A 14,219-nucleotide genomic window follows, 5' to 3' on the forward strand; every position below is an offset into this window, starting at 1 on the left:
TGAAAACACTAGCAAAAATCTGGATCTAATAAGCAATCACTAAATACCTACCTCATGTATCTTTTAGATTAAAGCAAAACATTACAAAAGGTGGATCAGAATTAGAACTTGTCAATAATGTAGTCATTAATACTAGATATTTACAGTTAAAATAATCAGAATTAATCACGCACATGATCATGTTTACAACAAACATGAAGACATAAAGAAAAATAGACAAACAATACAGCAGCACACACACAAAAAATGACCACCTCAGTAGTTTTAATAGTCTCAAAAACATATTTCAAGCTTCTCTAATAAGGATACCGCTAGTGGGCTTCCCTGGTGGTGCAGTGGTTGGGAGTCCGCCTGCCAATTCAGGGGACGCAGGTTCGTGCCCCGGTCTGGGAGGATCGCACGTGCCGTGGAGCGCTGGGCCCCGTGAGCCACGGCCGCTGGGCTTGCGCGTCCGGAGCCTGTGCTCCGCAACAGGAGAGGCCACAACAGTGAGAGGCCCGCGTACCGCAAAAAAAAAAAAGAATACCACTGGGAATTTATTCTGAAATATGTCCAAAAGTCAATCATAATTATTTTTTTAACTTTTATTTTGAAATAATATTGAACTTACTGAAAAGTTTTTAAAATAGTAAAGGGAAATTTCACGTGCCATGTATTCCAATTAATCAGTTTTTTATTTTGCCACATTTGCATCTGAATGTGTCACCCTAAACAGGTCACAACAAAGCTTTTGTAGTATATCCACTGGAGAAGCATAACTTGAATCTAACCACAGAAAACATTGAACTGTTCAACTTTTCAAAGAAATTTGTAGTAGTGTCAGTTCAACTCTTATCATTATATTTTCCAGTCTTATCACCAGAGACACTTCCCAGAGGAGAATCTGGCTTTTCTCTTGTCCCTGACAGACAAGCATTTGACATCACAGTGGATGCAGATTATGACTGTATTCTGGAAGAATTTCTCAAGGATTCAGGGTGGCAGTTGCTCATAATACTCGAGCTATATGACTTATTATAGGCCTTTTCCCCAACTTGAAAAATCCAAACTAGGGAGTAAGAATATAGTTGTCCCTAAAAAAATGGTATATATTCATAACCATTTTCTCATTAACAATTGCTTCAGAGACGAAAATTTCAGTCAACATTTGTTCAGTGTTGGGTATGTGGAGAAGGGTATATGGTTGGGTACATGATTCAGTCTGCCTGTCAAGTTCATGAGTAAAACAACAATCCATCATGTGAATTTAAAAAACAAACAAAAAACACAAGGAGTGGTTGACTATATTCTCTCCTTCAAGCACGTCATAGTCTTATCCACTTGAAAAGAGAATATCACTAAAATTAATTTAAAAATATAACTACATCTTTCAAAATCAACATTTTTCGGGATTTATTGGACACATACCTACCTATCAGAGGACAACAAACTTCTCTGACCTCAAAATTTAGCCAATTATAGGAATTATTAATGAGAGCAGAGAGTCAGCTCCCACCAAAATGCTCTGAGATATTCAAGCCAGCTCATATCCTCTGAGATTGACAGACTAACATCTGCCTGCAAACAGCTTATTCTTATCCCTGGGAGCAAATTTAGCCCTGGGTCTTCCTACCTCCCTGTACCTACCACTCATCTCTTGGTAGAAGTAATGTAAGGTTCTGGGTGTTTCTTTCTGTATCTGTCCCACTTACTTGTCGAGGCCTAGTAGAGCTTAAGAGTAGAACAGCGAGCAGCTAGCTTCTGACTAACATTTACAGAGGTAATCACCACATTATGGTTCTGATAAAGAGCTGCTCAGTTTATCTCCCTCTGATTTAATTTTGGGGATCTAAATACTGACAATGATCTGCTTAATAAGACTTTGGACACTGTAATTTATTTTGTTTCTTCTGCTTTCGCTTCCTTAGGGCCTACCGTAACATGCTTATTTTCTGTCTATCCTTTTTCTATCGTCTTAAGACTGAAATGGCACTGCTTAAGCTAAACTGACAGCATCAATGTGTGCACCTTTCCTGAAATTTACATATAAACCTCCTGGCTGTAATCTCATTTCTGATAGATAAAAATGATTCACCTGCTCTAACCGATAAGTGACCTTCTTTTCTTCTTATCCTCACAGCAGTTACCTACTGTATATGACTAAAATAAGAGCATCTTTGTAAAACCAAAATGGTGATTCATACATATTAGATGCATAACTTCATTGCTTTCAGGTTAGTAACTATGGGAAGACTGTATCCTTGTCTGTTTAATTAATAATGTAGGCTTTTATATTTGGTTTTCATAAGAAATCTGTTGTTGCCTGGTAACCGACTTGCCTGTGGGCTCCCAGAAGAAGCTGGGTTTTCTAAGCAAAGCCCCCCTGTTGTCTTATAAATAGGGCAGTAAATCTTGCTCAGACATGCCTTAGGCATTCAGCAGCTCTTTTACTGTACAAGTATCTGATTCTGACTGAGAAGTTATCTTCACTAGAGATACACTCAAGTGGACAAAGAGGAAACAGAAGAAAGGCCCCAGTTTCCATTTTCATTTAATAGTATGAAGGAAGGCAAAAGACCAGAGAGATATTTGCTCTCATTTCCCAAACTGGGAAAACAAACTACATTAGAGGAGTATTAATTAGCTGAAGGTAAAAATCGATTATGATTCCTGGACAATTTAGCTTTGGGACAAGCTAAAGCACAGCAGGACAATGGCAAACAGTACCATCAAAGCAGAGACATTGAAAAAATACAGCTTACAAAAATGGATTCTGTAAGGTATGTAGCTCTGATCATGAGGAAAAGTTTTGCTCAGTTAGGTTAACTATGTCCCCTATGCTGCCTTTTATATACTCTATTAGTGCTAGTATAAAATTATATTCTATTTATTCTATATACCTGTTTTTTTTTTTCTATGACAATATAAGCTCCAAGAAAGGAGGGTACTTTTCTTCTTCCTCACCTATGTTCACAACACTTAGAGAACCGATGTGTAGACACAGTGGGAGATTAGGTATGACATAAATACACTACCATCTGTAAAATAGATAGCTAGTGGGAACCTGCTGTATAGTACAGGGAGCTCAACTCGGTGCTCCATGATGACATAGATGGGTGGGATGGGTGGGGTGAGAGGTAGGTCCAAGAGGGAGAGGATATATGCATACATATAGCTGATTCACTTCGTTGTATAGCAGAAACTGACACAACATTGTAAAGCAACTATACTTCAATAAAAAATTAAATTAAATTAAATTAAATTAAAAAGAGCTTGACACAAGATTTGCACCCAATAAATGTTTGCTGAATAAAAGCCAAAAGGAATTTGAGTTCTCTATGAGCTCTTCAATGGCAGGACAACATTAACATTTTTTATTGTACATAACTGTTTCTCAGTAAATTTTTGTTAAGTGAAGGTAGTATGAGTGAGTGGATGAAAAAATGAGATGAATGAATGAACAAATAAATGAATAACAGAAAAGAAGAAAGGAAGAACAAAACTTCTTAACTACCAAAGACAGTTAAAAGCCATTAAGACATAAGAGCATCATTTGGTGGTGACTAAATACTCATAGATAAAACAGCTCAAAGAGTACTGAGGATGTACTTGGGAAAGCAATTTGGGCACAATTAACTAAATAACTATGTATATCCAGTAGGATAAAAATTATTGCCACATGCGTCTTAAGAATCCATTATGATATATATAATTTTTCACTAAAATCTGACTCAAAGAACTTTGGCATTTTAAATTTAGCTACTATTTATTGAGTGCCTACTATATTCCAGGCACTTTCCTCAAACTATTTCTAACCATTAACATATAAAATTTAGGCATTACCTTCCCTTTTTCAAGCTAAGCAAACCAAGACAGAAAGAGGCTACAAGACTTGTAAATGCTCCATGTAAGTTAAATAAAATATATTTATGTTATTGTAGGGGACAAAATTTGTCACCTCAAAATGTGTCTTTGGTATGTAGATTATTTCAAACTGAAAACAATCAAGGTCCAAAAGACTCAGGAAGAAACTTTGACCTTCCCCCTAACTGCCTAAGGAATTTTGATAAAGGACCTGTTGCAGGAAGGGAGCTATCACCATTTGTAACTACTGTACAAATTAGGTGTATAGACAGGGAGGAACCTAGTAAAGTCTGTTTGTTAAAATTTTTCTCTGGGTCCCACTGTCTCTGCATGGCCCAGAAAACATTTGTTTACAAAGTATTTGCTTTTCCATCTGCATGTCAATTGCCTTCCTCCCTTTTGAGGTCCCAAACCACTAATCCCAACATCTTCTTTTGTCTTTAGCTGAAAATGATATTTAAGGTGAGGGTTTCAGCCATTTTGACAAGTTACTCAATTTTCTTGGGTCTCTCCCATGTTTATAATGTTTTTAAATTTTTGTTTAATTTTCTCTTGCTAATCTGTCTCATGTCAATTTAATTCTTGGACCAGCCAGAAGAATCTAGAAGTGTAGAGGAAAATTTCTTCCTCCCTGACACTATGCAAAATAAATTGAAGAAAAATATCTATATTTATTAAAATAATACCAAAAGGCCAAATAAATGTTTGTCTGTAGTCAATTTAATATTTACAGTTTATCTACACAGAAAATAAAATATTGACTGTGAAATGCGAAATCTTCCCTTATCAGTACCTTGGAATATTTAGTCAAGAAGGGAGAAATAATTCTATGATAATTATACACTAGGGGACATGTTTTGCTTTTGTTGTCTCTATTCTTATCTTTTGTGACAATGACTAAAAATTCCAGAAATTTTATTACAGTGATGTTCCACTTCATGGAAACAACAACAACAAAAAATGTTTGGTAAAATACATGGCAAAAATAGAGTATTTATTAGGAAGGGTTAAACTATCAATTTCAGAATGGTGAAAATTTTTTTGTATATCTAATAATATTTCAAAGCTATCTTCAATTCCCTTGATTACATCTTAGAGTTCCACAAGTAGTTATTGAAAACATAAAAGGGAGGGGAGGAAGCTTTATGAAAATAAATGTAAATCAGACTTTAACGTTTTCCATGCTGGCAATAGAGTAATGATTTATGTTATTATTATTTGAGTCTCAAAATAAATAATACATTTCTTAAAGCAAGAATTGTTTCTTGAAGTATATTTGTTTTCTAAAATATACAATTTTTTTGTTAAAACAATGGAATTGAAAGAAGTAAAAAAATCAAACCCATTAAATAGAGAATATTTTCTCTGTCCTTGAAAATACCAATCATATCATGTACACTAGTGTTAGAACCTGTATGAAGTAGCAAATAAAATACAGAATGAACTGCTCATCTTTCTATGTATTTATAATAGTTTTCTCCTAAAATAGTCATTTTACTGCATCTGTCATATTGGAAACATATCAACTTCTAGGAACTTTAGAGGGGATAGTAAAAAATGATGGCACAGCAATGGTTTTGAAAATATAATGTCACAGTTGGAGCTAAGTGAAACAGAGCAACCCAACATATTTAACGTAGTATAACTACAACTATTTTATATGAGTTTATTTCTTGAAATTCATACTCCTAACTTTGAAGCAAAGCCCATAAAGCCTAAAACTCAGTACCCTATAAAAGTGCACTGTCATATTTCTATTAGATGGCTCTTTAAAAATAGGACTCTTTATTATTACTTGAATTTTAAAAAATCTGTTCACCCAAATATTTATCATCATCAATAATTGGTTAATATACATGTACCAGATAAGAGTAAAAATCTCCAGGTTGCTTTCATTGAGCCCTGTATTGATGTCTCTTTGTACAGATGAAAGCCACTACAGTAGCTGCAATGTATCATGGTGCTTAAGCATGAAGACTCTAGAATCAAACTGCCTGGGTTCCAGCACTTGGTAACTCTGTGACCTCATCATAACCCCTTTGTACTTCAGTAGACTCATAAAATGGAGATAATAATAGTGGCTATCTTATAGTATTGCTATAAGAATTAAGATCAACGATGTTAGATATCACTATTAGTTAAATTTGGTAGAATAAATTTAAGTTCCGCAAGGGTGAGAACCATACATATTTTTGCTTATTACTGACTCCTAATGCCTAGTAAAATTTCCAGAAAACAATAGATACTCAACAAATATTTATTGAATAAGTGGAAGAATGTATGAATGAGAAGATGAAATATAGGATAGATGGAAAAAAGACCATCACTTCACCATCTATTATTTTTCTAAGATACAAAACTGAACATTCAACCAATATTTTTCTCCCCAGTAAATTGTTCTACTGTTGGGCTAAGTAAACAAAATATTATGTATGATCTCTGAACATGATATTTTCCACTGTTCCAAGGTACAGGCAACTTTCTCAGGAAGTAACCTACAATGTTCCTTTACATTATTAAGCTTTTGGAATGATATGTGAAAGTGATGGAAATGTTTTTGACAACTTAGGAAGGCTGCTTCCTCATAATTCATATTGTGAAGCATCAAAGGTACACGTTCATGTCTTCCCAGTGACCTACTGTTCTTACTGGGTGGACACAGGTATATGTTTTTGTACCTTGAGGGCTAGAGATGTTGTCTGTAATCTAGTGACTGACATCAAGACCTAGAGTCTTTAAACCTTTCCTATTTTGATTTGAAAAAAAAGTAAAAGTTGAAATGAAAATAGTTAAATTAACATTTATTAAGGAACCGCTGTACTTTGTGTTCTGCACAATTATTTCTTACATGTTCCTTAACTAATTGTAACAACAACTTTATTTTATGGTTTGGGAATATGATGTCCAGAGAGATTAAGAAATTCACTTTAAATTAGGCAGATATAACATGGCAAAGGGAGAATCCAAACTCAATTGTATCACATTCTGAAACCCATTCTTATCTTATTATATAAGATAAGATTCCTTCAGTTGTATCTGTTGCATTATATATAAAGGTGATATTCCCTAAAGTGTGTTCTGGGTAATACTAATGCTCCTTGAAGTGCTGGTAAGTTAAAACAGGTTTTTTAAAAAGGGACTGTGTCAATTAATTTTGGGAAGCACTACATCTTGGAAATTTACAAAAAGTTGTATTCATCTTTGTATTCTTCATACCTGGTACTAAGATTAGCACATGAAACAAATACACCGTAAACATCTGTCAAGTGAAGAGATAAAATGGTTATCATATATTCAAACTGTAGTGGTAGGAAAACATAGTGGTAGTAAGAAAGATTAATATTAACTTATAAAAGGGGTCTTTGGTATATCCTACAGGAAATAGCATCATATAATTTCATCTAACAGAGATTTTGCAAGCATCTAGTGACTTGTAATTTCTTGGCATGTAGACATCAATCAATAAATTATTTGGCAAAAATAATAACATGGGTTAGTTCTCTTAGACTCTAGACACTGTGTCGGTGCATGTTTGGGTTCAAAAACAAAACACTCAGACTTGTATTTGATTATAACTGAGTCAGAATTGTGAGCCCATTTGTCACAGAAGAACAGAAATCACATGTGAGGAGCAATTGCAGATGAAATCAGCTTTTCACAGACACTTTGTCTTGGATTAAGGGCAAGACAAAATTCCAATGTCTTGTACTAATTTTCTAAACTTTAAATAAAACCTATATCTTTTATACTGGACCATGACTTAAAACATATTTCCTCTAAAACAACAATAAAATTCCGGGAACCAGACATAATTGTGGATTTTCTAGATCTATTAAGTGGTCTATTATAAATTTTAAAGTCCTATCCAAATTAAAGAGAACACTTTTGGAAGGAATAGTTTATTCAATCCATAGTTAATTATGCCTCTTCTTTAGTCATCTACAGATGCATTTTTGGTGGGTTCAAATTCTCTTCAATAATCAGATCCTAGCTTCAGGATAATAACTACTATTTACAGGTATTTAAGCCAGTTCACTTGTGTGACACAGAGGGCTAATGGACCACCAATATCCATAATCTCTATAGTATAAGACATACCTAGAAATATCTCCCAGCCCTTTGTATCTAGATAGTGCCAAGCAACTAATTCTAGCCAATGAAACATGAGCAGAATTGATATGTGTCAGTTCCTGGCTGAGACATTAGCCAGAAAGAAAACAGAAGAGGAGCTCTTCTTCCCTTTTCAACACATTTAGAAACCTTATTTTACAGATAGCAAATTCATAAGCTGCATAGAGACTGAATTTGTGAGAGACACCACATGGAATAGGGTCACCCTGTAAAAGTACCTAATGGGAACATCGGAATTGGAATTTATATGAACAAAAAAATAAAATTTATTGTGTTAAGCACTCTAATCTGAGGCTTGCTTCTGAGAGAAGTTAGTTTACCACACTAATAAAGATGTCTAGAAAATTCAGAGACCTTAAAGGCAATATTCATTACACTTAAAAATTAATCAGTTATTAACAGGAAAGTTGTATCTAAGGAACACCATAAGAATAAAAAAAACCTCTCCTTTGATGTGAGTTTCTCTAGCATCTTCCCTCTTTTATGTGTCAATCTTTATTTCAAAAAAACACTTTTTTATCACTTATTATGTGCCAGGTACTAAATATATATATTCAGTCTCTACCCTCTAGGAGTTCAGAGACATATTAAAAAGATGGCACTTTAAATTACTATAAAATATGATGACAGGTACATACAAAGGGCATGGGAGAACAGAAGAACTGGTATTTCAACGTTTTTCGCAGTATCAGGGAAGTTTTCATCTGGTAGTTAATTTTTAAGCTAAAGTGTATGAACGGGAGTTTGACAGATGGCCAAGAAGGGTAGTAGATATTTCAGACAGATGGAACCATATAAAAAACTACACAGAATTCCAAAAGGCATGGCAAGTTTAAAGAATGGAAAGTAATTCAATAAGGATAAAATCTGGAGTTCTGGTGGGTGGTAAGGGGGGAAACAGAAATAGAGAGTGAAGATATGGATATCAAGATTAACAGGCTAGATTGGAGTCAAGGTTGTAAAATGATATATGTCTTACTTTAGTAAGTAAGAATTATTTATAATTTCTTTCCACAGGTCTTTAAACAAAATTATTTTACATTTCATGAAAGATTGTACCATAACTCTTCGGTTCACTTGTCTGTCTCACAATATGAGCTCCTTAATGCTGGAGGCTCTGAAATAATAATCAACTTTGTATTTCTAATGATATACATAGTGCTCCATACATAAATATTACATATTGGTTTAAAAAATAGATTTGACGACTCACATAAATAGATTTAAAAATAGTCCAAGATGATAACAGGACTTGGGGTAGAGGAAGCTTTTGAAATATGTGCCAAAGTCCTCATCAAAGGAAAATGAATACCTTAGACATCTGTATACATGAGCTAAGAAGATGGAAAGTAGGAGGGGGGAGATAGTCTTATGAAATACATTTACAGAGTACTAGTTATTTAGAAAAGAATGAAATTTAATTAAAAATTAAATACTAACAGCATGTCAAAAAACAACTGACTTTTTCTTGCACCCAGAAATATTTTGGGGAGAAGAAAGTGTGGAATGAAAGGAAGAGGAGGATGGTCATCTTCTACTTGAGAAAGTTTAAAGTGATCTTATGGAGTTGTTTAAGGTCGTAGATTAGATGAGGTGTTTTAGAAAAAGAATGAACTATAAGATAAACTCGTGTAAATAGAACAGAATTTTCAGAAGATAGGAAAATGTCAGAAGCCAAGGAACGTACAGGGTGAGATAAAGTATGATCCAATGTCAATGAATCTATTCTAGCAACATCTTGACTTTTAAGGAATCTATCATTTTGAAACCAACTGCATAGCATATTATATCAAATATTGCCTTTGATCAATGTAACAATTTTGAGAGCTTAAAGATTAATTGGGTCCATGATCCTCAACTATGTATTTTGTGTGACTGAAGGAGATGTTTCACATTAGTCCTGTGGTTTGCTTACACATGGTCACACTGTAACTACTTTGTCTTCACCATTAAACTGGAAGGTCTTTGAAGGCAAGTCATGTACTTTGCTCATTGCTGCCTTCTTTTCCGGTGAATTAGGAAAGTTGGTGCTTTAGAATTACTGACTTCAAAAAATATTATGAGTGAAAAAAAAAAAACTCATTTACACTCATTTCAAGTCACCATGTCACTACCTAATGGAAAAAGTAGAAATATTTTGATAAACTCTATTGAAAGATTGAAAGGACTTACTATAGTTTCTTTTAAAGCTATCTTGTTCATCCATTTATAAATGCATTGTTGTCATTTTCTTCACAGAGAATGAAAGTTTAGCCATGTTTATGAAATGATTGCCATGAAATGGAACACTTGTTGCATTTTTTTCTAAAGTGCAGGGGCATGATAAGCTAACCAGATAATTCAATTTTCCATTTTTTTTTAAACACAAGAAATGATGAATCTATTTTTTTTCAGATGTTAGAAAAAGGCCAAGTAAGTATATTTCTTAAAAAAAAAAAAAAGACATGGTATTCTTATCATCAACTAATGTCACAAAGACTGCATTTTCTTAAATTGTATAAGCCCTTAGATTCAAAAGCCTAAATAAAATGATTTATAAGAGAACTAAGTATTAATCTAGCCATGTCTTTTCACAAAGTTGAAGACTTTGCCTCATTCAGTAACAGTTCCTTTGGTTTTACTGCCTGGCCCATCAAAAACAAACAAAAGATAAATGAAAAAGACAGCCTCTAGTTTTCAAATTATTAATTTACGAGACGTGGCTAAAAGTTTTATATAAGAATTTGAGACAAAACCAAACTCTAAGTAGATTACAAACAATTGATGATGGCAGATTTTAATGAAGTTGCATAACAACTGACAATTTGTTGGAATTAGTCTTGCTTGTTATAAATGGAAACAGCTACACATTCTCTTTGTCTCTCATATAAGGGCTATAATGATATCATCTTGAACTAAGGCATGATGTGGCAAGCTCGAGCCATATGATTATAATTCAACTGCATATAATGGATATTAGTATATAATTATTAAACCAATAAACTAATTTCCCTCTCATATATAAGCTTATGTTAATACCTAATACCAAGTGCACATGCTATGGCTAAAATAATGATTAAAAGAGGGCTGATTAAATAATTTTTTCATTCCACTTTTTACACTAACTTCTATAGTTAAGCAATTCTGTAGAAATAATGCTTCTTGGTCCTTAGAAAAGGGCAATTACAATATAACTTCCTAATTAAATATTAACTCATCGGGCTTCCCTGGTGGAGCAGTGGTTGAGAGTCCGCCTGCCAATGCAGGGGACACGGGTTCGTGCCCCGGTCCGGGAGGATCCCACATGCCACGGAGCGGCTGAGCCCGTAAGCCATGGCCACTGAGCCTGCACGTCCAGAGCCGGTGCTCCGCAAGGGGACAGGCCACAGCAGTGAGAGGCCCGCATACCGCAAAAAAAATAAATAAATAAAAATAAATTGACTCATCAAATTTCAGATTTGAGAACTTATTGTTACTATTGGTAGAATATAAATAATAATTGTTTAAAGTCAAGTTTATCCATTAAGTCTTAATAAATAAATGTGTATTATCTTTGTGTTGTGAATACCTATGAGAATATGAATTTTTATCTGGTCATCAAAATATTAAAATGTGATTGTGTTCACTACATTTAGGAATCAAGTTTTTAAAGATAATTTTTTTAATGAATATATAAAATGTTGACATTTTTTGAGGTATAGCATAAATTAAAGTAATCATTGTCTTGATCAAGACTCAGAATATTTCTAGTACCTCAAAATGTTTCCTGGTATCCTGGTATCCTACTCATTACTCACTCACCGGCAAAGGAAGCTACTGTACTGACTTCTTTTACAATAGATTAGTTTTTCTTATTCTAGAACCTCCTACAAATCGAATTATATGATATATACTCTTTTATATGTGGTCTCTTTTGTTCAATATAATGTCTGTGAGATTCACCTTGTTGTTACATGTGGTGGTAATTTCATTGGTCCATAGTGTTCCATTTTATTAATATACTATACTTTGCCAATTTTGCTGGCATTGGACATTTGTTATTTGCAATTTATTTATGGCTACTAAGAAAAAAGTAGTCTTGAATGTTCTTGTACATGTTTTTGGTGGACAAATGCACCGGAAATAAGTCTGGCAGTGTAATTTCTGGGCCATAGGATAAACATATGATTCACTGTTTTAGGTATTGGAAGGCAATTTTCCAAAGTAGTTTTGCCAATTTATGCTCCCACCACCAACATATAAAAATTTCACTTACACCATCCTCATGTCATTTCTTGACATTATCAGTCTTCTTAATTTTAGTCATTCTACTAAAAGTGTAGTGATATCCTATTTACAGGTATTTTTATAAATACAAAATAAGCAAATAAGATACACCTCAGAAAAACGACAATTTATGTTTTGCTAATACAATGACTATTTCAAAAATAACCTGATTAGAACAAGCAGCAAATTAATAAACTATAATATTATTTACATTTCAGAGGCAAACACAAAGTGTTTCCTTTTGGGATTTTAAGGGACAATACATAGTATTTTTTCCCTTCTTAATTAAAACAGCTTGAGAGCTAAGACCCAAATATAGACAGATGGAAAAGAAATTACCATCTTTTCTATATTGCTAAAGCTATTTGGAGACTATGGCTCTAGATCTGCAACCATCACCCCCGTCTTAATTAATGCAGTTGCACACAGTGGCACAGATAGCACAGATACCCCTAAGACAAAAGCTGTCCTCTTATGTTGCCTGCATGAAAGGAAACAGATCAAATACACCCACACTCTGAATTGCAGATTCAGAGGTCTTGAAAGAGAAAAAAACGGGAGGAATGAAGTGAACATGTCCTTTTCTTCACGTTTAACAATTAGACCACCCTGCAGAAGTGGGGAGAGGAATGAGTTGAGAGTGTTGAGGAGTTCTAGGAGGTTTATCATACATAAAGTCTCACCACATGGCAATACGAAGTCAGAAATTTCTTCCACTGACCCTTTCTTAAAATGGTTGCTTCTCATTTCATAGCATTATTATTAAGAATACTATCTGTATTACTCAAATATGTCTTTATGTCCTTTACCTCTAAAAAAGATAAGCCTATTCAAGATAGTCATTTTTCAAATTGGCCAGCTGAACATTATACCCACACCTATTCTTCCAGAAGATCAGAGGTTTACTATTTGAAGAGATTCTTTCAGAGACAATGTGGAACCAAGGGCAACAACAGACTCAGTTGGTGGAGAGATGCAATATTGAAAACAGCAGAATTAAGTAAAAGAATACCTACTGAATAATGAGACCATTAGACCTCATTCAACAAACAGTAAGTTAGCATTCTACCTCTAATATAGAAGAAAGATGGTTCTTACCTAGGAAAATAAGGACCCAAGAAAAAAGTAAAGACCTACTGCCATTTCACTTTGTAATGAATCCCACAAATCAAGGAGTCCAGCCCATATAAACTGAGCTTTCCATTAGATTTTTGTTTATTCTGTCAATATCTGTCTTTTATTCTATTTACATTTAATGGAATTAGTGATATGATTGTATTTATGTTTATTATTTGTTGCCTGTTTTTCCCTTCTGTACTTTTTCCTCTTTTCCTGTCTTCTTTTAAGATAAATAACTTTTTTTTTTTTTTAAGAATTTCATTATAATTGTTACGGCTCTTGTAGAATTTGTCTAGCAGGTTTTCCGGTTCCCACCAGAAAACTTCCTAAAAACAAACAAAGTATTTCATTATAATTTATCTATTGGCTGTTTTGTTAAAACATTTTGCATTATTTTTTCTTTAGTGTTTGCTCTAGGGTTACAACATACAACTTTTCACAGTCTACTTGAGTTGATATTTCACTGCTTAATGCAAATTGCAAGAATTTCACAAACAGTTCCATTTACTACTCCCCACATCATTTATGCTATAGTTTTCATTTATATCTACATATGTTTTAAACTGCTTAATATAAGTTATATACTTTATTTAAACAGTCATATGTATTTTAAATTAAGAAAAATATTTTATATTTATAAGTATAAATATAATTTTAAATTCATACATATAACTTTATATCCATAATTATAATTTCTGGAGCACTTCATTTCTTTCTGAAGGTATGTACTTCCATCTGGAATCATATTCCTTTAGATAAAATAATTCCCTTTTAATGCAAGTTTGCTGGAAATTCATTTTCTTAGGTTTGTTTATTTAAATATGCCTTATTATGCTTTTACAGTTAAAGAATATTATCTTCAAATATAGACTTTTTTTTTA

At 33.5% G+C, this 14,219-nt stretch overlaps 1 non-coding gene across 1 annotated transcript; it reads left to right on the forward strand.

Annotated features, from left to right (window-relative positions):
• Positions 1–13,603: 13,603 nt before the first annotated feature.
• On the forward strand, positions 13,604–13,665 carry LOC136140698 (U7 small nuclear RNA). The gene has a single exon (XR_010657649.1). It is a non-coding gene; the product is annotated as a U7 small nuclear RNA (small nuclear RNA).
• Positions 13,666–14,219: the final 554 nt, after the last annotated feature.

Source organism: Phocoena phocoena, chromosome 1, assembly GCF_963924675.1.
Source record: "Phocoena phocoena chromosome 1, mPhoPho1.1, whole genome shotgun sequence".
NCBI classification, from domain to species: domain Eukaryota; kingdom Metazoa; phylum Chordata; class Mammalia; order Artiodactyla; family Phocoenidae; genus Phocoena; species Phocoena phocoena.